The sequence below is a fragment of the Bactrocera oleae genome, chromosome 6 (genome assembly GCF_042242935.1).
Source record: "Bactrocera oleae isolate idBacOlea1 chromosome 6, idBacOlea1, whole genome shotgun sequence".
Classification (NCBI taxonomy): domain Eukaryota; kingdom Metazoa; phylum Arthropoda; class Insecta; order Diptera; family Tephritidae; genus Bactrocera; species Bactrocera oleae.
Genome location: NC_091540.1, coordinates 69,742,117 through 69,765,081, shown reverse-complemented (window position 1 = coordinate 69,765,081; position 22,965 = coordinate 69,742,117). Strand labels below are relative to the sequence as shown.

Below are 22,965 nucleotides of genomic sequence, written 5' to 3'. Positions count from 1 at the left end.
GTAAGTAATAAACCATCGAGTACATTTATGCTAGGGGAAGACTTTAGTTAAGATCCCAGATTAATTCGGATTCGTTCCAGAACGCTCCAGTTATAAGAGATGCCACGAATGGGAGAATAAATTTCACCAGACATTAAGCAGATTTAAGTTTCAATTATATGTATGTACAAGTATATACTTTAATTCTTACAATAATGTGCTAGAAGTCTTGTGATACTCACGTAAACACCGAAGCTATAAATAAGGCACCGCACAAGCCGAAAATGGACAACGACAATACCGCCGCCGTAAGTGGTGTTATGTGGGTATATGGCAAGAATTCGTAAGTTCGCACATGTGTTCGCGCTGCTACATGACAGCTGAGAGATTCTTATAGTGAGAAGTATGCTTGTGCAACACTGCATATTAATTAGGCTTAACCATTTAATTATTTTATATAGAAAATTTTAAGACCCCACTTTCTACGGTCATATAATTATTATAAAATTCAAGCAACAAAGAAATCTGTAACAACATTTGACCATAAAAATGGTGGCCTCCTGCCTCGCGGAAAAAGCGCGTACATTAATCACAGAAATAATCCCGTCATTTCCACATAAATACCACTCATAATTAGCAGAGCGTCGTTGCAGCGAAATGTTGGCGCAGCCTTAACCATAAATGGTCACAACAAACCGTAACTAGTAGTTGCATTCACGGCGCGCGTGGCTGTGTGGCAAGTTTATATTGCTTTGTACCTATAGTTTGGCTCGTCAAACACAATTGCGTAGCCAATCAAGCGCACCGATTGACCGACAACAATTACTGTTGCACGCTTTGATGTTTGATTTTGCGCTTGACTTTGATGAAATGCTGTAGCTTTTTATTCATTACAGCTGCTGTTGTTGTTGTTGTATTGCCATGGCAGCAGTTTTCGTTGACAGCTGAACAGAAGTGGCCCCACCTCGTCTTCAACCCACTGCGTCGCACTGTATGAGTGTGTGTGTGCGTGCTGCAGTTATTGTTATGCCTGATTACACCTTTATTGCATTCTCACCATCCACCATCTTCGGCTCAAACTGAGTTTTGTGTTTTTTCCTACAGTCAACAAAACTTTTATTGCTTGCTTGGTTATTGTTGGCTTCGCCGCCTGAGTTACTGAGCTGTGTATTGCGCTTTTTTAACAACAACAATGAGAAGAGCTGAGAAAAGACGAGCATGTAGGAGCCACAACAATGTCGGAAACCGTAGAATATATAGGCAATTAATTTTCTATGCAATATGAGTTTGCGTCTAAGTAATAGCATCAGATATCTATTCGACTTGTTTGTTATAAATATATATTTATATATATGGATGGTTTCGACTTATAATTTCGTTTTTCAAGCTGGAATTGCTATATTATATTCTATCACATAGGCTTCAGCAAATTGGCAGACTTTGTTTTGATCTTTATTTCTTGATTCCGAACCATGAAAATATTCTCGAATTTCAGTGTTCCTCGGGTTTATGGAGCAGTAATACTTTCTTTGATTTTAGAAACATGATCAATAATAAAGCAGCTGCTCGTTTAATTTATAAACATTTTCTGCCGCCCCGGAGGTAAAATTTAATGTATCTGGCGTATTTAGTTATTGATTTGTCGCGCTTTTAATAGTTTTAAACAGTGCCGTTATATGGTGAGTGTGCGGGATTATCAGCCGATTTCATTCATTTCACAATGTAATGTGTAGCAACATGTTGCAAGAGTATAATAAAAGAGGCAATTAATAAGTATAAAAATACTCTTCACTAATGGAAAATTCATTTGTTAATTATAACTGTAAAGCACGTTCACTTAAATAAAATTGAAGAAGTAATATATTGACATCAATTAAAAATGTGTGGCGAAACGAAAAAATGGTACGTTAATCGGAAAATCGTAGTCGTTAAAAAGCACATAATCACTAGTTGAAAGAAAACAACCAATGAGGTAAGTTATACTTTAATTCCATACGTGTTGTATATATATATAGTCGGCATGCTCTGTAGGAATTTTAACTTTATAGGGAGAAAATTAGTAGTGTACTGCGGTGAAGATTGCTTTATACTACGATTAATTGAATATTAGGACGTTGTTCTCTCCCTCTTCCGAATCCCTGCAGAGTTTTCCAAGTGGAAGTGACTGCTATCAATCTAGTAGTAGATCTGTTTCGCTGAAGCGTAGTCTCCTCTGAGAAATGGACATGCACACCGACAGCAGAGCTGCGTACTGATTTGAGCTTAGAGTAGATCGCAAGATGTGCCTTGAGCTACTTATCCTTAGTAATAAGGTTCCTTCAGATTTCTCTGTATCGTCCAGCTTTCGCAAGCCTAAGCTTGAAATATTCGAAATCTTATAGACCAATTAGCTGAAATTAAAATTAGTCGTCTCAACTGATTTGTGATGGACTCCAAGAAATATATGAGGGCTTGATCCAACTTCAAGAGTTTTTGGTATCTCAAAGTTCTGGTCTAGAACTGCATATGTATTGTATGTATGGTTGCTATAACTCTTATACATCATCTATTGGTTGCTATAGGGTAGTATCAGCTGGTTTATATATTTAACATTTTAAATATATATATTTAAAACTTCCCGTCACGCCAATTTTCTAGCTGTCTTGTCAGCATTCAATTAATTTGGTCTGTCGCATCTGTTCCATTTGAATTTTCTTTTCCATTTTCACGAGGTTTTTGTATGAACTTTACACTTTTTTGCTACTTTTACTTCAACGTGGATTTCAATAAAAATAATTGAATTGCAGTTTAGCGATGTGTGCAGGTTGTTTGCTCATAAAAAGCCAAAGTACGAAGGTATTATAACATTTTATTTAGTTGCCAGAATTAGTTGGCGGACTAAGTGTTCAGCAGCTTTCAAGGGACGTAAGCATGTGTAACGGTAGTAGATATAAATGCCTGTGAATATCCTATGGACGTGCGCGATAAAATTTAGTAATGCGCTAAGTGCACGGCAACAACCTCACACAAACACACTACCGCAGAGGCAAGTATGTATATATATATGTGTGTGTGTTGATTAAATAAATGCGCTCAGCCAGTGGTAATTTGTTGTTTGCGCTAAAAATATTCGCACACCGCCAACGGTTTTATAAAATATGGAGATACCGTGCAATTTATTGCAAAAGTGTGTGAGTATTGGTGTATCGTATGAGTGAGCACTTTCGCTTATTGTCCAAGCACTTATATAAGACTGAGGATCTTTTTGGTTGCGGTGGCTTGTACCCGCTGCTGGTTGTGAGTCCGCTGCAGCATCATACTGACTGGATGCTCTTGAAGCTATTATTATAATTTTGTTTGCATAATTTGCTGTTTTTTTTTTTTTAGGAAAATTTCGTACTGTGCTCATTCGAGTACTTCAGTACGGGAGTTAACCGTTGAGTTAAATGCAATTAAATTTGGTTACACTGAGAATCTTTTGAGATCTGAATTTAAAGTTCTTGTTCATTGCTATGGTAGAGGCAGTCAATTCTTCTGTAAGAATTTGTCAATGAACTTTGCTTTCGGAATGATATTAGAGCTGATTTCAAAGCGCCGAAAGAAGTGCATCGCTAATTTATCAATATGCCAGTCAAAGCTGAATTTCTAGGGCTAAAGTTTACTTGTCTCATAAACTGCCTTTTGAGATTTTAAGGCTCTTTAGATACCCACTTGTGTTAGGAAATATACATACTTACAAAAAGATTGCATTTATTTCTTTTGTTAAAAAATAATAATTTTGCGATTAACTCCAGTTATTAGGACTTCATGATTTTCAGATTTTAAGGATAATAATTTTTCTATATTTTTGAAAATTTATTATTATAAATGCGCGTTTTGGCTCATTTTGGAGCGCAATTTACTTAATTATTGAAGAATTTCGATGTTATATTCATAAACCCACCACACGTCACCAGTAATGATGCGTTTGATAAATGTAGAGTTCTCATCGTTTTTGCAAAAGATTCAGGCATTTTGTTGCGAGTCTAGCATTGATACGCTTCATACTCAAAACTATTAACCAAAATGTGTTGAGTCGATCCGTAAGACATGTTGAGATCACTCTAAATGGCAACACGCTGATTTTCGGGCAGTGTTTTCTTTAACATTTTCAATGGTGACTGGAGTACTCGCATGAGGCAAGTTTTCGATGACTTTACGACCGTCAATGAGTGCTTTGTGTCACTCAAATACTGGTGTTTGTTATAAAGAAGACTCCCCAATTGCTAAACGTTTCCTTTCGATTCGCTTTGCGCGACAGTTTAAAAGGAACAGACCGCGTTGAATTTGATCAGATGGTAAATCTTCCAGAAGGTAGTGGAGCGGATTAATTGTAGTTATTATGTTAATATCTTGCATTCTCTCTCTTTTTCTCTATCTTTATATCTCTTTCTGTCTACCTAACTCTCCAGTAGAAAGTATTAGGCTCTGAAAAAGTTTGTGAAGGTTTACAGAAACGCGGCAGTAAAGTAAAAATTCTCACTTATCATATCTGTGAACTGGGCAAGATTAAATTATCACTTAAAAGAGTCATCTGTAAGGAAACGGATACTAGCAAATCTATCGAGAGCAGCAACAGCAACTCAATACTAGAAATTGAGACACGGTCAGCGAAATCGAAATTCGAGAGCATCGAAATAGCGTTTCGCATTTATTTGAAGTGTGTAGTGTTAGTCCGACAGCATTCATAGCAGGCAACAAACAAACTAACTACACTCTGGAGAATAGTCTTCGGCAGTAGCTATAAGAAATTACCTAATTTGTGGTAAATGATAGAGAAAACAAAACGCAGGGAAAACTAATTATTTTACTCTGGTCATGAGTGTTAACAGCGCCTTTATTTTCGGAAATTCTGATTTTGGGAAACAACCTAACATTATGTGGTATTTGTTAGACTTCTGTAAATCTTTTGAGAGATCTTGTTAAAAGTTTTAACTGAACAGCTCACTTCTGTTCAAAATGTCAATGTTCGAGCAAACTTTAACCAATAGTTCTCGCTGTCAACTTATCGGATCTCTGTAACCTGCTCTTTTTCGGTTCTCCGATTTAAAGCATTCAAGTGTTATACCGCGATTTCTACTATTAAAATCCACCGAGGCATTTCAAAAACTATAACAACAAATAATTTCTCTCAGTATATTTTTATAAAAAGCATTGCGCACAACGTTCCGTATACCTTTGCTCTCCACAATACTCTTTTGGTATGCCGAAAATTTGGATAATTACATTAATGTGATGAGCTGACTATACAAATTTGCCGTATACATATACACATAATAATCGGAGTGCATATGTGCAATGCATATGCGAGTTTATCTGTGTGTGTGTGCTAGTGTAGGTAAGCAAGAAATTAAGCAAATATTTAACAATTCTCGTTGAAAGTATTCCACTTCTGTTCTACTCTGCATTCTCAGCTATATTGCATACTATCCGGCACACACACACACACACTAACACATATGACACACATACAAACGAGGCAGCTACGGCGCTAAACCGTTACGTGGAACGAGCGGAAGCTAGCGCTTTATTTTGCTATAAACATTGTAATTATTCATGCAAAAGTGGGAAGCCAACACTTAAATGCCTGCACATGAAGCTACACCAACACACACACACGCACATGAGTGCGTTTCAAAATTTGCATATTCACTTGCATGTGTGGGAATATTTCAGCTAAGGTAGAAGTTTTATGTTGCATTCTATATATATATATATAGAACTCATTTGCAAGTATAACGGTAATAGTATTGCGTTTATTGAAAGCATTACTTTTTTAATTACACTCGTTTGGTTTGAGGATGAGCGCATAATTATAGCATACATTTCTTATTTGGTTAATGCAAATAGTTGCGAAATTATGCACGAAGGCTTCAAAAAACCAACAAAAGTTGTAAGTAAAAAGTTTTAATGAACAACCTTGTAAAACGCATGCGGAAATAGTGGAATAAAGATTACAATAAGAATAGTAACTAAATGAAAAAATAAAAATAGAGAGAGAGGCCGTAAGAAAAGTATATTAAAATTCCATGCATTTGTAGGAAGAATGAAATGTGAAATGGGTTCTTTAATAATTTTTGGCAAATTAACTTGCTAAGCGACAGCTGAAAATAAAATATTGAAACACTGTGCACACTTTTTGAGCAATTTAGCAAAAAAAAAAAAATATTTGTTGATTTTTGAATTATCACATTAATCAATTTATATAAACAAGTAAGAAAACCTTCACCTAAAGAACGTCTTAATCGTTTACAATCTCATTAAACTAGCAAACTTAGTACATTATTACGCAACAATTAAAAACAACCAAATACTTTCTATTCCTACAACCTAACCTTGTACTCGAGGTTTCACTCACTTCCTCTCCTCACTATTTGTTTGGCCGTTTACTTTTAATTTGTTTCACAAAACTTGTCCAATCGGTTGAATGAACCTGAAACGACGAGTATTTCTTTTCGATAGGCGATTTATTTTCATGTCAACTTGTGCGCATAAATAAATAAATAACTATGTATATAAGTAAATGCAGAGTCGTACAAAGAAATACCATAAGTCGATCAATAAAATTTGATGGTGGCCATGCCGCTCAGCGTGTGGTCGAATAATTCAAAAACATTTTGCTTTTGTTTTACGGCCAACAGAAGAGCTCACAACAATGAAGAGCCGCTTCCAATGGATTTGTTGTGGCAAAACCAAAAGGCTGAGAGGGCATGAAAAATATGAAATATTCAGTAGAAATAAGTAGGTTAACGGATTTTACAATATGAAGTCAACCAGTGGAATTGCAAGAGAATATAATATTCTTAAATATTTAAGTGTGCTGGTTTATTAAAGAGCTCACACAACGAATGTATATGTATATGTAATATACTAAACATACATAGAGATATGGTATAGAGATATAGGTGTGTCTTTTTATGTCCGTAGGAATTTGCGTTAAATTATTCTTAACCCTTATAAGCGCAAAAATAGTTCTTTAGTAGACAATGTATAATTACATTTTTAATTAACATTTCTGGCATTTAAGTCATCAGAATTGCAATGACTTTTCTCATTTTCAGAAAAAAAATAACTCAGAGTTATTTTGAGTTTATAGTTTAGACTCTAAAGAGTCACTTTAAGATTTCTAAATAACTTAATTTTGCCTAGAGGAAGATTTTTCTAGTTAAATATCTAAGAAAGACGTGTGAAAAATTCAAGTCGGTCGATGTAGCCGTTACGGAGAAATTTTACTGATCGACTCTGAGAACAACGTTTCGAGAAAAACTTACTTAAATTTTGGGAGCAGATTACTTTACGTTAAAAATTTCTTACAACCACGCTCATATCTCCGAAACTATTTGTGGAGCATAATTTTTTCGGAAAATATTTTAAAATATATAAACATATATTCGATATACATGCAAAACGAAAATTCGATTTTTTCGATTTCACAAGTAGATATAACAACCCCTTAAAGCAATAGGTGCTTTGTAAGTTTAAGTGTTAGAAATAAATTTTCACGATTTTTTTCGGTTGTTTGATGTATTGGTGGAAGTCTTTGTATGATAATATGATTATATATTATTATATGTAAATGTCAAAAGCATGAAGTCACTGCTGCTAGGTTGACAGTTATCCCTATAGGAAATCATATGCCACTTAAAACACCATATAACTACAAACTTTCGGTAATACTCTGAGCACTTTTTAAATCTATGCATCAGTGTCTAGGGAGTATTTTTAAGTAGTTTAGTAGTCAATGTACATATCTTTTGAGGCTCATATTGAACTATTTGAATTGAGCTAAAAAATTACAATCAGGTGGCAACTCCCTAAGAAAAATTTTTCAACTGTAAGCTTTTACTTCAATATCTATAGTTTGAGGTGTTTATATAAAAAAAAAAATTCAAACAGGTGGCAACCTTATATTTTTTATTAAATCTTATGATATTTTTATTATGATGAATAATATAAAAAAATAGTTCCATTGACCTTCGAGACGGCATTTTGTTGCAGTGAAAGTGTTTGTCTATCATGAAACACTTTTTATTAAACTCCCCAGAAGATTTAAGTCGGCATAAAAAGGTACGTTCCTTTATTTCGTCAGAATGAGGAGCAGAAACTCAGCCAAGTACATGTTCATACATACTTTAACTATTTTTATGCTAAGGGGCCAAATTTATTATTCACACAAGGGTTAATACAGACTGGTTTAATTAAAAGCAAATGCGTTGCTTACACTTTTTTTATGATTTTATGACCGCAATAAAATTCAATAATATTTAAATCGTGTTCGTTTCTCTTTGTTTTGTTTTACAGTATTCATCTTGTTAAAAATGGAATAGCAATGGACCGTGGTTTTCACCAGCACTTTTCGCTGATCCACGAATTGCTTAACTCGAAATCAGATAAAGCGACACAAAGCCTCTCTGCGCAGCGAATTTGACACCAAAGTTGTACACACGAAGCCAAACTACATTTCACATTACGAACTCAGTCGTCACCTACAAAAGATCAACAAAAACAACAATAATAAGAATGAAAATTCCAAAGGTAAGAAGATATTTGGAACGATCGTTTTTATGTATGTGTCTCCGACGTTGCATGAATTCAATAGAAAACAAACAAAAAGATAAGTCGATTAGTGTACAAATATTTACACATTGTACACAATGTGATTAAAATTAAAAAAAAAAAACATTATTTAAAGTAAGAAATACATACGCATATACACTAATCCACCAATAAACACCGATATGAGTGATAATGTTGGTAAACGTATTTGATAACATCAAACGTGATCTGCATAGGCAACACACATACATACGCATACATATGTACATTCATATAAAAACACATACACCAGAAGGAGTGCGTTTTTTATTACAAAAAAAATAATATGTTGTTGACAAGCAAATGCAACTACGCATTCTGCAACATTAACACTATAAAGTGCATGCATACATATACACACAAATACACACATATTTACATACAGACCTCCAGCCATACATACATTCAAATGACATATCAAATATTTACACTAATTTCTCTACATGCATTGGTGTAGATAATAATCAAACTCACTCACTCACCATGTAGCAACAAGTCAAAGTCATGTGAAACATAACGGTTTAACTCTCAATACGCACACGTTTTCTCTTTCCAATCAGCAGCCAATGCTTTTACATATGCAACCATGTATTTTATGCGCTTTTATAACATTATTGGTGCCCAAGTCCACTAATGAGCCGCTGAAGCCTGGGCTGGGCTGGTTGTGCAGTCAGGTAGCACGTGATTGAATAATAATGGTTCTATCTGCATTTAAGCCGCTAATAAGTAGCTTAAAATGTGCGCTTCCCCTTTCAACAGTTTTCCATGTCTGAGAAGCTGACAAGTCATACGATCAGAGCTCGTAAGCCTCAGCGGCGAGTTCATCAAAATGCTCGCCTGTTGGAAATCTTCTAAAAAAACATACATGCCACAAAATGTATATTTGAAATATATGTATGTGCATACACTTGAAAAATAAAGATTTCAAAAGATTTTGACAATTCACAGTAACAGAAAATTAAGTGTCATGAACGTCAAACTTACGGCTATTCAAGTGAGAAAGCAGTTGAATAGCCGAGTGGTAACACGTTTCAGTCTCCTTAAAAGTTGACCCAAACTTTGAATATATAATTAATACTGCACTCAAAATAGGCAGATTCACAGAACAACACTTGTCATATACTCGCGTTTAGGGTCTTGAGTTTATGGAAACCAGTGAAGAATTGGGGAGTTTTAGACTTTCTGACTTAAAGGCTCAGCTCTTGTTGTGGATGTGCCACAAACACGTTCTAAGTTTTTTGTTTATTAACTGTCAAGTTTTGGAGAGTTTAATACTTTTTAAACTACTGTGTTGGTTATAACCACTTGCAAGCCAGAAAAAAAGGTTTCTTTGTAAAATTTTTTTAAGAATTTTTTTATTTAACAAATAAATAAAAGTAATTTGAATTTACAGTATTTGATGTACTATAATAATCGGCGATTCATTCTAAAAAATTTTGTACCCTCTTAATTCCACAGCCGATCTACAGAAGGACCTCTGAAAATTTGTATGCTTAAAATTATATCAAAACTACAAACAAAAAAATTATTATTACAATAAATGAATACAGGTCAAGAGCGTAAAACAAGTCTAAACCTTGATTTTTGGAAAATATAAAATAGCAGCTTGTCAAAAAAATTGTTTTTTTGTGAAAATATTTACACTTCACTCGTAGAGTGGCTTAAAAAATTGAAATTATTAATTATAATATAAAAATAAATATATTATTCTTCGATCATTATCTGAAATATATATGAGAAGATAGTGTTTCGAGAAAAACGCGTTTAAAGGTCTAGCAGCCGATTAAACTAAGTTAAAAATTTCTTACAAGTACACTTACATCTACGAATACGATATATATGCAAATGTAATCGAGTTTTTGAAATTAACTAACGGTTATACCACTTAAGTCTCAATTTTTTACTCACAACTCACATACCAGAATCTTGGTATCAAATTGGAGCTTTAATGACAAGTTTAACTGATAATTTATCTTAGAGTATACCATATTTTGACTCTTGATCAGAGGACGACCAAATCCTTGAATTCTCCCTAAACAGAGTGTTTCCACTAAGAATTTATGCATAAAATAAGCAGCGGTGAGTTTTAAATACGTTTTTAGTTATTTTAAAATTTTTTTATTTATTACCAATTTAATATGCCACGGTGACCTCTTTTCGCCATTTATGAACTCCAACGATAGCGGCCAATAAATTTCACGGTGTAGCATAAATATTACAATTTAGTTCATAAACATTAATGTTCTGTATGTGTGTGTGTGTTTGTGTTTGTAATGAATATTGTATTAAATTGGTTCAATTGTTATTGTTGTTGCTTTTGACAGTATACACAATGTATTCATACATACATACACACATACAATATATGTGTGATTTAAGCGAGCATTTTCCGCATCTGTTTGTGCCCTCCGGCTTGCTGTTCACCTCAACCATAATCATTATGATTGTCTTCGCCTGTTCGTTCCTCATCAATTTGATCGACTTGTTTATGGGTTGTCAGTGAATTTTTGGCATATCTTCCTTTCCACGCTGCAACAGCAACACGAGTAGGCACTGTACACACACACACTTTTTTTTTCGTTTTTGTAATGGCAGGTATATATTATTGGCTATAAATACCCACGAGTGTATGTGTTTTTGTGTGCAGATTGAAGAGGCGACGGAAAAGGCGAAATTTGCATTTTTGTATTATTTTACCGTTTTTCCACTGCACTCACAGCATTGATGTGAGTGTGAGTAGTATGTTATAAAAAAGATTAAAATTGCATGCATTGAAATTGAAAATGTAACTAATTTATTCGGCAAAATGAACTTTTCGTGTTCGCTGATTAGTTTTAAAATCCTCTCAAGGTGGATAAATGAAAATTTAATAGCAGTTATTATGTTAAAAGTGCATCTCGAAGTTTGTAACATTCAGAAGAAATACCGGAGACTCTGTAAAGAATATATATAAAGATCAACGTGACAACAATGTATTTGACAAAGTATATTCACGAAATTTGGCAAAGATTATTTACCAAAAGAACACTACAAACTCCGAGGAAATGGTTCAGATCGGCCCACAATTGCATGCTATACAAAGTGATCGATCAAAATCAAGATAATGAACTTTTATACCCTTTTATGTTATAAAAACATGCACCTGTGGAGGGCATTATAGTCTAAAGCACGTTGGGCACATACTTAGCCAGAAACATGTTTAATAATTTGATATGGATTATTTAGCTGAAGCTAACTACTGGAAACCCCTATAATGTTGGCTGCGGCAATGTCACCTGTTAAATTTTTCCATCGCTTTGAAGCCGGAGCTTATAAGAGAGCTTTTATTGGCTTTGCACCTAAATTCCAACTGTAATTCTGCGTAAAAGTTAAATTTGAAGGAGACGCAAAGTTCAATGCTCCCTGTTTTGAGTCGCAAACTCAGATTGCCACGGTACTGACAGGTCTTTACTGAAAAATAAACCAGATGGACAGAAGAGCTTGGAGCTTTCAATGAGCTTTCAGCATTTCTTTTATTCCAAAACTTGGATATAAGATCCATTTGAATCTAAAGAGAATGCTTTGTTTTATGTACTTGTATAAGGATATAAAATGTAAGCGATAGATCAAAGGAGCTTTTCAGACGGTAGAATAAATCGTTTCTCCACAGATACGGTTTCAAAATGTGATAAAAAGATGGCAGTAAAAGGAAACATTTTTTTAAAGATTCTATAGTATAAGTCAATCTTAAGCGAACCTTGTTTGTTTTTATGGTGCTCCCACATAGAACTGAGGATTTGCCGGCTGAAAGCTGTTCCTATATTTTCTTACGAATATCTCCTCATCAGAACGAAATTTTATATGCGATGTCTTCTACTATGCCATTTATCAAGGATTGTTTTGAGTTTAGGAAATCTGTTGTGCAAATATCCTTCCCAAAATTATGGACCGCCCTAAAGCTTGTTCACTTAATTCTTGCCGACTATGAAATCAGCTCTAAACAGGTGGTACAATTCAAAATTATCTACATTAACAGATCAAAGTCGGTCACAATTCACCTTGAGTGTATGCGAATAACAGAAACAGCAACAACAACAACCAAGTATTTGCAACTAAAAAGCAGTTATAAGAAATGAAAAGTTGAAATTATTGCGCTCTGTGACCGGTCCAGGTTGGGGCAAGTAGCAGCAGCTGCTGCAAAGCATAAAAAGTAAAAAATACTATAAAAACAACAATAAACAGCGAACAAGCTGGTAGCTAAGCAACCGAATATTCGCGCTGTCGAACAAATCGCGCTAAAGAACGGGTAAATGCCTTTTGGGGCAAGCAAGTGGCAAGCACAGGTTGACGGCGCCGCCAGCACGTGATTTGTGTGCGCTTTGTAGACACGAGTGTGTACGTATGTGTTTGCATGTGTTGGGGCTGTTGATTGCAATAACTTTTAATAGGATTTTCTAGTTCTCCGACTACTGGCAGCGCTTTGTGGCTAGCGGCATATTCCCAATGCTAGTTAAACACAGTTTTTTGCACACCTGTTTTTGCTATTGTTGTGCCACCACACATATATAATATAATCTGATGCCAGCAGTTTTAATGATTGAAGTAGTTAAGCGAGTGTTTTATTTCACCTTTCTTTGCGCAAACTTCGGGTGTAGCTGCTTAAATTCAAGCTTTGTTTCAAATGAGTTCTCAGTGGCATTTTCGCTAATTTTGTTAAATTTAATTTTCCTGCAATAAAAATAAAAATAGTTCTGTAATAGTTGAGGTTATGAGCATTTTGGTTTTTATACACGCCTTTATACATTTCCCACATTTTATTTCTGAAAAAGCCGCCAACATAATTTTGCAATATGCTAATCAGCGTACGCATGCGCGCAACCTCAATGTGTGTATAAACACATTTTCACGCTTCTTAACCACAACATTCCACATTCCCATTTTTTCCCATGCTTCGCATACTCCCAAGATCGTTTTTGTTGTGGCTGTAAATTAACTGCCGCGCATGCGCAACCGCATTCCACAAATGAAATATACATGCGCGAATATTTGTTAGTATGCTTTTGCTAAAAAAATCGATCTCAAAATGCAGTTCTCACTGGTATTCGCTTAGAAACATATTATTTGCTTCTTCTTCACACAGTTTTTGTTATTATCTATTCAGTTTGCAACAGCATTCTAATAAGTCTTCTTTAAATGAAAATTGGTAACAAAGAAACTCTGCTGAACGCGTTTTACTTATCTGTTGGCGTGAAGATGGGTTAATTTTATTTTTTAAATGTTTTCCTAATTTTTTTAAATAAAATATTTTGTGAAATTTTTTTCTATACAATATGAAAAAGTATGAAAAAAATTTAATTTCAAGCTCTAATAATGGTTGAAATCTTAAACCTTTTCCATCTTCAAATAACGGTAAAAATAAGTAGTTGATTTAAAAACATTTCTTCAAGTAAGTAAAAAAATGGTTTATTTTGACATTGCTGTGACCTTGCCAATACATTTTATTAACTTCTAAGGGCAAGCAATTTATTTTATATCATTTACGTTTTGAAACGTCTTTAAGTTCTATATTTATACTCTTGAATTTATATACTGAGAATTTTTTCCTACAACAATTAATTTTTCACTGAAATTTGCGCCATATCAAGTAACATGTACGAATTTGATCACTTGATTTACGTTGCGACACCTGTCGGATTTACTAAATACATATCTATATCGTTTAAATGTGATAATTAATGAGATTCTGTTATAGAACGCGAGTGCCAAAAATAAGTAACCGTAAAGAGCAAATTTACCGTGCTTCATGTTGCCAAACATATTACTCATTTCGGTGCACCCTCTATATAGCTGTAGCAACTGCTGTTGTTTTCTAGAGCAATTTTATTCATTTATGAATCGTGCCATTTTTACGAAAACGCCAGTGTTTGCTATATTCTTCGTGTGTTTTGTTTATTTGCATTGCTGACATGAAACTCGTTGTTTTTGTTGACGTGTGGGCGGACGTTTTTCATGTTGGGCTTGAAGTTCTATTGTAGGCCAACATATCTGTAGTTGTTGTAAATTGTATTTAATTAGCGTATTTCATTTCTTGTCATCCGGAGGACAAATAGCCAAGCGTGTATACACAGGTGGTTGCATGGATCGATGGAGAGGAATTTAAGATTTTCTTAAACTTCGTCGAAATAAAATCAGAAATTGGAAAAATAAATATTGACATTAGAGGGGAGTAAGTATACAAAAACGAGTTTTGTTTTCATTTATTACATATTTTTCCCCTGTTATCACATTACACTTGATATTTAAATATTTATGATGATAGTCAAATATTTAATTAGAAATATTTTTCAGTTCCATAACTATTAGTACTAATTTATTAAGGGTTCCGTTATTGGAACTATGATAAAAGTAACGTTTAAGGCTTTTTCATTTACATTTATTTGTCCTTTACTACTACGAATTACACTATTATCTTATTAGACTCTAAGTAGAAGCAACATTATTTGGTGGAACTTCTAGAAATACGCGAATCGGTTGTTTATATATCAGTTCTATTCGAACAAGTAGGTTTTTCTTAGTAAAATTTGGAACAAGTGAACATGTTTTTCGAATTCAACAAAGCTTGGCTTCGATATTTTTCAAAAATTTGATTTATCCAAGGAAAAGCCACAAGTGGAATCATAGGATATACCAGAATCTTTTTCAAAAAATTTACGAAGCTTTTGAAACCCAGAAGGAAACGTCGGAGACCCTATAAAGTATAAAGCCAGGTCCGTCTGTATATACGTGAACAAGTCCCTCTGTTTTTGAGATAGCGATCAGAAATTTTGCACACGTTCCTTTCTGCTCAAGAAGCCGCTCATTTGTCGGAGCTGCTGACATTGAAACACTATAGGATATAGCTGCCACACAAACTGACCGATCGAAATCTAGTCCTTGCATGGAAACCTTTTTTATTTTACACGATATCTTCATGAAATTACGCATGGAATTTCGTCCAAGAAATTGTTATAAATGGTCGAAGAAATGTTTCAGTTCCGATCACTACAACTTATGTGCCATGCAAACTGAAGTTTGGAGCGTAAAGGAATATTTTTCAAAAAATTTAAGCCACCTCCACTCTTAATTACTAAAATATACTTAATATGTAGAGAGAGAGTTTTCTTTGGCCAAAGCAATTTCCAATACTTACAAAAATCTGCGATTAAAGAGGACCACTCGCTTTAATTTCTTACCTTAAGTTAGCAATGGTGATATTTAGTGCCTTCTATTCTATTGGCTCGCTGCAATAATATATTTCGTTCATTCCATATGCAATTCAACAGCGGGACATTTTTTGTTGCATGCAACACACACTGCAATAGAATGAATGCACTCCGTTTGTGATGGCCACGGAGCGTGTGAATGCAGCACCGAGTGCAACAGGTTTTTCCGGAGCGCGGACACAATTACAAACACAAACACACACACACCAACACACATACGCTTGTAAGGCAGTGTTGCATGTGTTTATGTGTCAAACTCGTTTAATGGAAGTTTTGCAACATTTTCCATTTATTTTGTATTTATTGCATTTATTTGATTTTTTTTTGTTGCAACCACAACAACAAACACGTAATTTAGCACTATCTATAGCAGCAGCGGGGCTTACGGCGCGAAGCAGATGGACTGGCAGGTATGAGACTTGGAGTTACATTGGTTGCTTGGCTGCCTCAGTGGCCGATAGGCTCGTTGAATGCCAGCTTAGCCGGTTACAATATGTTGTGGTTGTTGTTGTGTGAGTGTGTAACTTGGCAGTTTGCGCAGTTGTTGCAATTTGCACTTTTTGTTAAATTTATTGTGGAATCAACACTTGAAACGGAGGAAAAATATGCGTGCACTTTTTTCTGCTTGCAAAGCACTAAATAAATTTTTTCAAGAATTGTTATTTTTTTTTTAATAAAATTTTCTTTTTCACTTAAGGGTCGGACACTAAAACATATAAACTCAGTTAATTTTTTTTATATTTTTAACACTACAATTTCTTATTAGTTAATGAAACGCACAGCTTGTTGCCCAGCGTTGGGCTACAGGACTTGCCAAAAACTCACTTTGCGGCAACAACACTCCAACTAAATCGAACAGACGCTTTTGAATGCTCGACAATTGTCTTGCGTACGCGCACGTTAACACTCGCAGACTCGTCGTAATGGACTAAAAAGAACATAAATTTTATGCACATTCAATCTGCTCGATATCAACAGAGGCCCCAACCACCACTACCACTACTTCGACGGACGCCAGCACCGTTGATAGCGACAGCGAGCAAGCAGCGAGCCACTCAGAAACAGTTTATAATTGTCGGCTATACGAGCACTATGGACCGCGTTGCCAACAGTCTCCTGACACTATCTCCACAGCATTAATGGCAGCAGCAGCAAGCACTGCTAAGCAATAATAATTGTGTAAGCAGCGACGTCGACTGCGAAGCTCATGACGACAGCGTCGACTTTTATCTCCACAACCACTATATGTATGCGTGTATGTGTGCTCTGTGGAAGGTATCTTCTAATTGTCGACCAGCTGTGCATCTTACTACACCATCAGCATATAAATTCGACACTGGCTACAAGTGTCTTTTGTATCTATGAGATACAATTTTTTTCAATTTGTGTGAGTTTATTACGGCGCTCTCGGCGCAATGCAAAGTGGAATGCATTGTACAGTGCAAGCGCAACGTAATGCTGATTACTTGAACGGCCTTCCGCATTAGAATTACCTTTAGCGATTGCTCTCTCGCTTATCTGTCTCTCCCGCTCTCGGTAGCACTGCCTGTGTTGGTGTCTTTGTTGCTTCCAGTTTCCACGTTCCAATGCTTGACTTTTGTTTGATATCAAAACAAGTTTGACCACAGCAGACTATAAGCGACCGCACTTTGGTCGGTGGATGACTTTTGATAAGATACTTAGCTGCTTTGGCGCTCATACTATGTACATATGTATAAAGGACAAAGAAGTGTGAAACAAGCTATATACTTGTAAGTATTTATTGTAGAATTATCTTTCCATTGAATAATGTCAGCGGAGCGATTTATCCTCTAGTATCCGAATTAGTAGTTTTCAAGTGTTCTGCTTCGTCAGAATTCCCTCAAATTGTTGGGAGATAAGTGCTCCCAACTAAGATTTAGAGCTCTGTCGGATCAAAACACTATGTTCTATATAGGTATTTGGGTCACAGAATAGTGATATCACGAGTCCAATGAAATAATAATGTTCGGTTGAGTCTACCGAACTCATATATAACGGTATAACCTCTTATAATATAAAAAAAGCACTTGTGTTTACATTAGCTTCAGGGCATCCGAACTTAGCAATTGTTTGTGTTAAGTCCTATTGCGCCTCCTAACGGCCTTTGCATTTTTATGAATTTAACTATTTTTTCGTAAAATTCTCTTGGAAAGGGATATTTCTGATTGCAATCATAAAATATTTCTTTCCATATATTTGTGATAGTCGAGACACAAACCTATCGAGTGGTAGTGAGGTACTCAACCAAATCAGAGAAAGTGGTTGAACAGTTACCGATCAAAATAAACTAAATTTCTAACTAATTACCATTCTTTTTCAGCAATACAGTATTTTGCAAATCTTTAATGCAAGTAATTGCCCTGAAGCGGAGAGGTCATGAATCTTATTACAACCAGCTAAGTCTTCCGCTGCTTCGAAAACTTTAAGACGATTTTATTCATTTGCAATTATTCCACATATGCATGCAATACATATATATCTCATATACCAGCCAGCCTACAAATGTGCCATTCTCATTCACCATTTCCGATATAAATTCCATTTGGTCTTCAAATCTGTCGAACAAGGCTGAAAAATCTGTTCCCGGCATGCGACATTCACGCGTAGCAGCCACCAACAACTGCAACAAGCGAACGTTACGCTGTCTCATAAGATTTCTCCGATACGGCATGCAAGTCATCGCATAGCTCTGCGCATTTTTTCTAGGCCCAGCATAGCGGCGGTGGTGAGGCAACAACGCCATGGCAAGAAGAAATGTAAAATCTCATAAGAAACAGCCGCATACGAGAACGTTGAGTGCTTGGCTGATGACATGCGGCCTCCCCTATGCTAGTTTATGGGCGCGCACATGCTTGAATGTGTGTGTGTTTCATGCAACAAAGCAGTTTGCCGCTGCCACATCGCTTGCATGACACACTAGCAACTTGCACCCAATGGGGAGGTGGCACCGGCAGCCTGCGACTGCATGCGAATACTCAAACAGCAATGTACAGGCAAGCATACACACACACACACATATTATATAAATAAACTCGTATTTATTGCAGATATGTCACAGTTTGCAATATTTTGCACAACCATGCGACTTTCTTTACATGCAACGCATCTGCCTCCATCTACTAACACTACGATTACCCTCACACTCCCTTGTCCACAGTTTGTCTCTTGCTTGGGAGTTTTGCCACACACACACGCACACAATTTATATTCACAAAACATTCCTTTCTATTGTCGATTTCCTTGCCTTGCTTAGTTTTTGTAAACACACATACAAGTGTGTGTGTGTTTGCTCTTATAACACACTTCCATATGAGCTTACGTATAAAAATGTATTTAGTATCTGCATATCCTATATGTGTGTATGCATTTTTTGCGCCCATCTGATTTAACGTTTGCTTGTTGGCAAATCTTTTGCCGCTTATTTATACACATATATTCGTACATCCATACATACTTACATTCGCTATCAGCTACCTTTTGTGAGTCTCTGCGAGCCCAGCCATGTGCGACGTCTTGACTTCATCACAGATGCGCTGCTAACTGCGTTGCCATTCATTTATTTGTTTTTGTTGTGTAAAGTTGTCGGCTAATGTTGTCTGATATGTAGCAGTATGTAGCTTCACCGCCATATGGTTCCGTAAATACGCACTTAGGTGTGCATTGAAGAAGTTCGTTCTAGCAAGAACGCGGTACGCGGTCGTTGCACATTTGGAACGAATATTTAGGTATGTACCTCAACCATATACGTATATCTACAAGTATTTTTCAAAAGATAAGGTTTTTAGAACATACCTTTTGTATGCATACTAATTCTTTAAAGCGTGTTCACACACACATTTACATTTAAGGTAAAAATTCATGATTAAACTGTATACGAGTATGCCTTGTACAATAATCAAAAACTCTCTTAATTGATTATGAAGACCGCTTAACTAATTGTCAATTAGTACTTAATTTGCTGGACACAACAAGCTTACATGCAACTTAGTGCGATCTCTTCGGGGAACAGAGAAAATTAGATTGGAATTAGTACGCGAAAATGTTCAATATTTTAATGAAAAAGTTAGTTATTTTAAAAATAAAGTTTTTTTCTGCTTTTCCCCAAAATAAGTTCAGAGATCATGCACTAATTGTGTGAGCTTAATTAAGTCAGTTCAGACTGACTAAAATTACTTACTCAATTTGTGATTTAAATGTTTCAGCTAAGTTATTTGTTTAATGAAATTATTATTGATTATGCTTGCAGAAGGAAATGTCATTCTGACTATCGCAAATCTAAAATTAATATATTTTTAGTGCGTCAAAATTTTGTCTAGGGATAGTGGGGCGTAATTCGGAACTCTTGCCCAGTAATATTTGTCACCTTTTTCTAAAAAAAAATTTTAGCAATAAAATTTCAAAGTTACTTGGTACTTTGGTATTCTCTTGTAAACTACAAATTCAAATTAATATTATCGAAGAAAATGTCTTAAATAGATTAAGTCATATAAATAAAGGTTTTCCAAGCAACTCTATTCCAAACTTATATTCATGTTCAAATTCACGTGAAAGCTTTATTAGAAGAACTGAGCTTTATAATCAAAGCTTTCTTTCTTAATCGTTTGATATTTCCATATGATAAAAGGCTAGCAGTAATTTGAGTGCCCTACCAGTTGAAACACCTAATTTATTTTCGCTCTTGTTAGGTATAGCGACTTATCTCTGGGTTGCATTTTGTCAACTGTGAAATAAAAAAATGACATTATTAACTGTTTCTCTCAGCTCTTTCTCATTTTCCGCATTTGCTCTAATTGACCTTAAATTCCATCTCGCTAAAAATCTCCCACTATCAAAGCAAAGTACGTGTATTTAAGTATTCATCGTGAAATTATTATTTAACAACAGTTTAATTCATGGCGTGTGTAGATTTGTTAATTACAACTTTCCTGCATAACTCGGAAACTATTTTCGACTAGCTTTTCACATTCTTCACTGGTATGCGTGGTTTTGTAAAGACATCCCCGTAAGAAAAATATCCACTAAAAATAAATTCTTGAGACTAGGTTGATTTTTTCTTCTCCGATAACAAATATACTTGTATTTTACAGTATTATTTGGATTAAAAATAGGAGTTTTCAAAAAATTTCTCTTTTCTGATAAAATAATTAATTTTGTTATTAATATATTTCATTTTAGAAATTTATTTTTTAAAACATTAATTAAGAATATCAAGTTTTTAGCAATCTAGAAAGAGTAAAATGTATCCTAGTTGACATGTTGTCTGCTATCCCCTTTCATAACATTCTTAACTCTCATAAGCAAATTGTGAGCGATCTCAGTTCGTTTGAGAGAACCGGCATTCATCGTATTTTCCTGCTGGGCTTACACATATATGACATCCACAAATTTCCGCTTGCCGCACACGCAAAACTTCTCACGTTCCTACGCTCGTAAACATGTTTTGCTGCAGCAGCGGCATGTTGCATGCTACGCTTTCGTATTTCAGTCACGTACAGGTAAATCTCAATTGAATCGAATGTGATACCGGATGTGAGTACAACAGTGGCCGTTGATGTTGTTGCCAACGATGGAGCGGTGGAGGTGACGATGAGAGCTTTGGAGGTAGCGGATTAATATACATACATATGTACGAACTTTTGTTATTTATCAACTGGAAGCAGTAAGGCGCAACAACACTAAATGCCCCACGTTCATGCCACATGGAGCTTAATGTTTACCAGAGAACATTCACAGCAGAGCCCGAAAAATTTAGCGATTCGATTTCTGCACAACACCACAACAACAAGAACGACACACGAATTGTCACCAATGAATGTGGCATGACGAATTCAGCAGCACTTCATGCAACTTGTGTTGTCCATCAAGGCAATGGCCGTCATGTAAACAATACTGTTGACGGTGGAAAATCTCATTTTTCTCGCTTTAAGCCACCTTCCCGGACACATAGGTTTGTGTATGTGTGTGTGTGTGTGATATGCATACAGAGTTGATTCTTGCTAAGAAGTGTCTTTTTGTTTGTTTGCTTTTCGCTGGTGGCTGGTGGCAGTTGCTTGCCTTGTTTACAGTACGTGCGTTTCGTGTGGTATGTTGTTGTTGTTGTAGCTGCTATTTTTCACTCCTCAGTTTTGGCCACTTTTACGTCGATCATTTCAATCGATTTCCTCTCCCCACACCACTAAGCGCTCCTAATAACAACAATGGCTACAACAACAACAACGAAAACAACAACTTACCATCTACATACATAGGTAGTCAGTTGCATTGCTGCCACTGTGTTACCCGTCGGTGTTACCCAAAACTGGCTGTGTCACTTTTGATGAGGGGTTTGTAAACAGATTTCGGCGTAAAATGGGACACGAAAAAGTGGCGAAAATGTCGGGCGACAGCCGTTGCTTACCAACTTCTTTTGGCCTTTGTCAAATGTCTCGTTCGTTTTTCATTTCTTTTGTGGCATTGTTGGCATTGATTTGGGGCTTGTTTTGTTGTTGCCATCGCGATTCGTATTGCTTTCAAACGGCGACGGATAGTCGTCAGTCAGCGTGATGAATGTCAAATATTGACACAATATATTATCGCGCTATGCAAACTGGAAAAGGCGACACTTTCAAACATGGAAATTGTTTCTATTTTCGATATTTCATGTTTCTACCTGTGAATGTTGTTTTTGTGGTCATACAAGTGCAAGTCTATCGTTATTTTGGTGTTTAATACACTTGGTTCTTCTTTAAATGAGTTTGGATGAAGTCCACATTATTTTCGAACTGTTCGTACCATCCAACCTGTTTTTCTCTGCAAATCCAAATAAATCATATTAACCGATCTTCGGTTTTAGGCAAGAAATATTTCGCAGAGCTAAACACTGCAAAAGCAGGCTGTTCGGCAAGACAGGTTTTGGAACATTTTCATGTCTTAAAGAGATTTGGTTAGCCTTGGGACCACTTTGACTCTCAATTATCGGTAATGAATCCAAGTTAACGGTTTGAAAAAGGGCCTGTTGTTTAAGTGATTGATATGTTGCTTAGATTACTTAGGTAAGAAGTGTCATACCTTAATGTTACTTTCACTTTTAATAGAAGATATTAGTCGCTACGATGAAGTTTCGTGATCCAAG

General features: G+C 35.6%; 1 protein-coding gene and 1 long non-coding RNA gene across 2 annotated transcripts in view; one reads left to right on the top strand and one right to left on the bottom strand.

Annotated features, from left to right (window-relative positions):
* Positions 1-16,748, bottom strand: part of Egfrap (EGFR adaptor protein) — a 51,160-nt gene extending 34,412 nt beyond the window's left edge. Inside the window, exon 1 of the mRNA XM_036364558.2 lies at positions 15,804-16,748. The gene's annotated coding sequence lies outside the window, so the exon portion shown is untranslated. The remainder of the gene's footprint in view (positions 1-15,803) is intronic.
* LOC138857936 (uncharacterized) overlaps positions 1-22,965 on the top strand; it is a 154,908-nt gene that overhangs the window by 32,033 nt on the left and 99,910 nt on the right. The gene's annotated exons all lie outside the window — the stretch shown is intronic.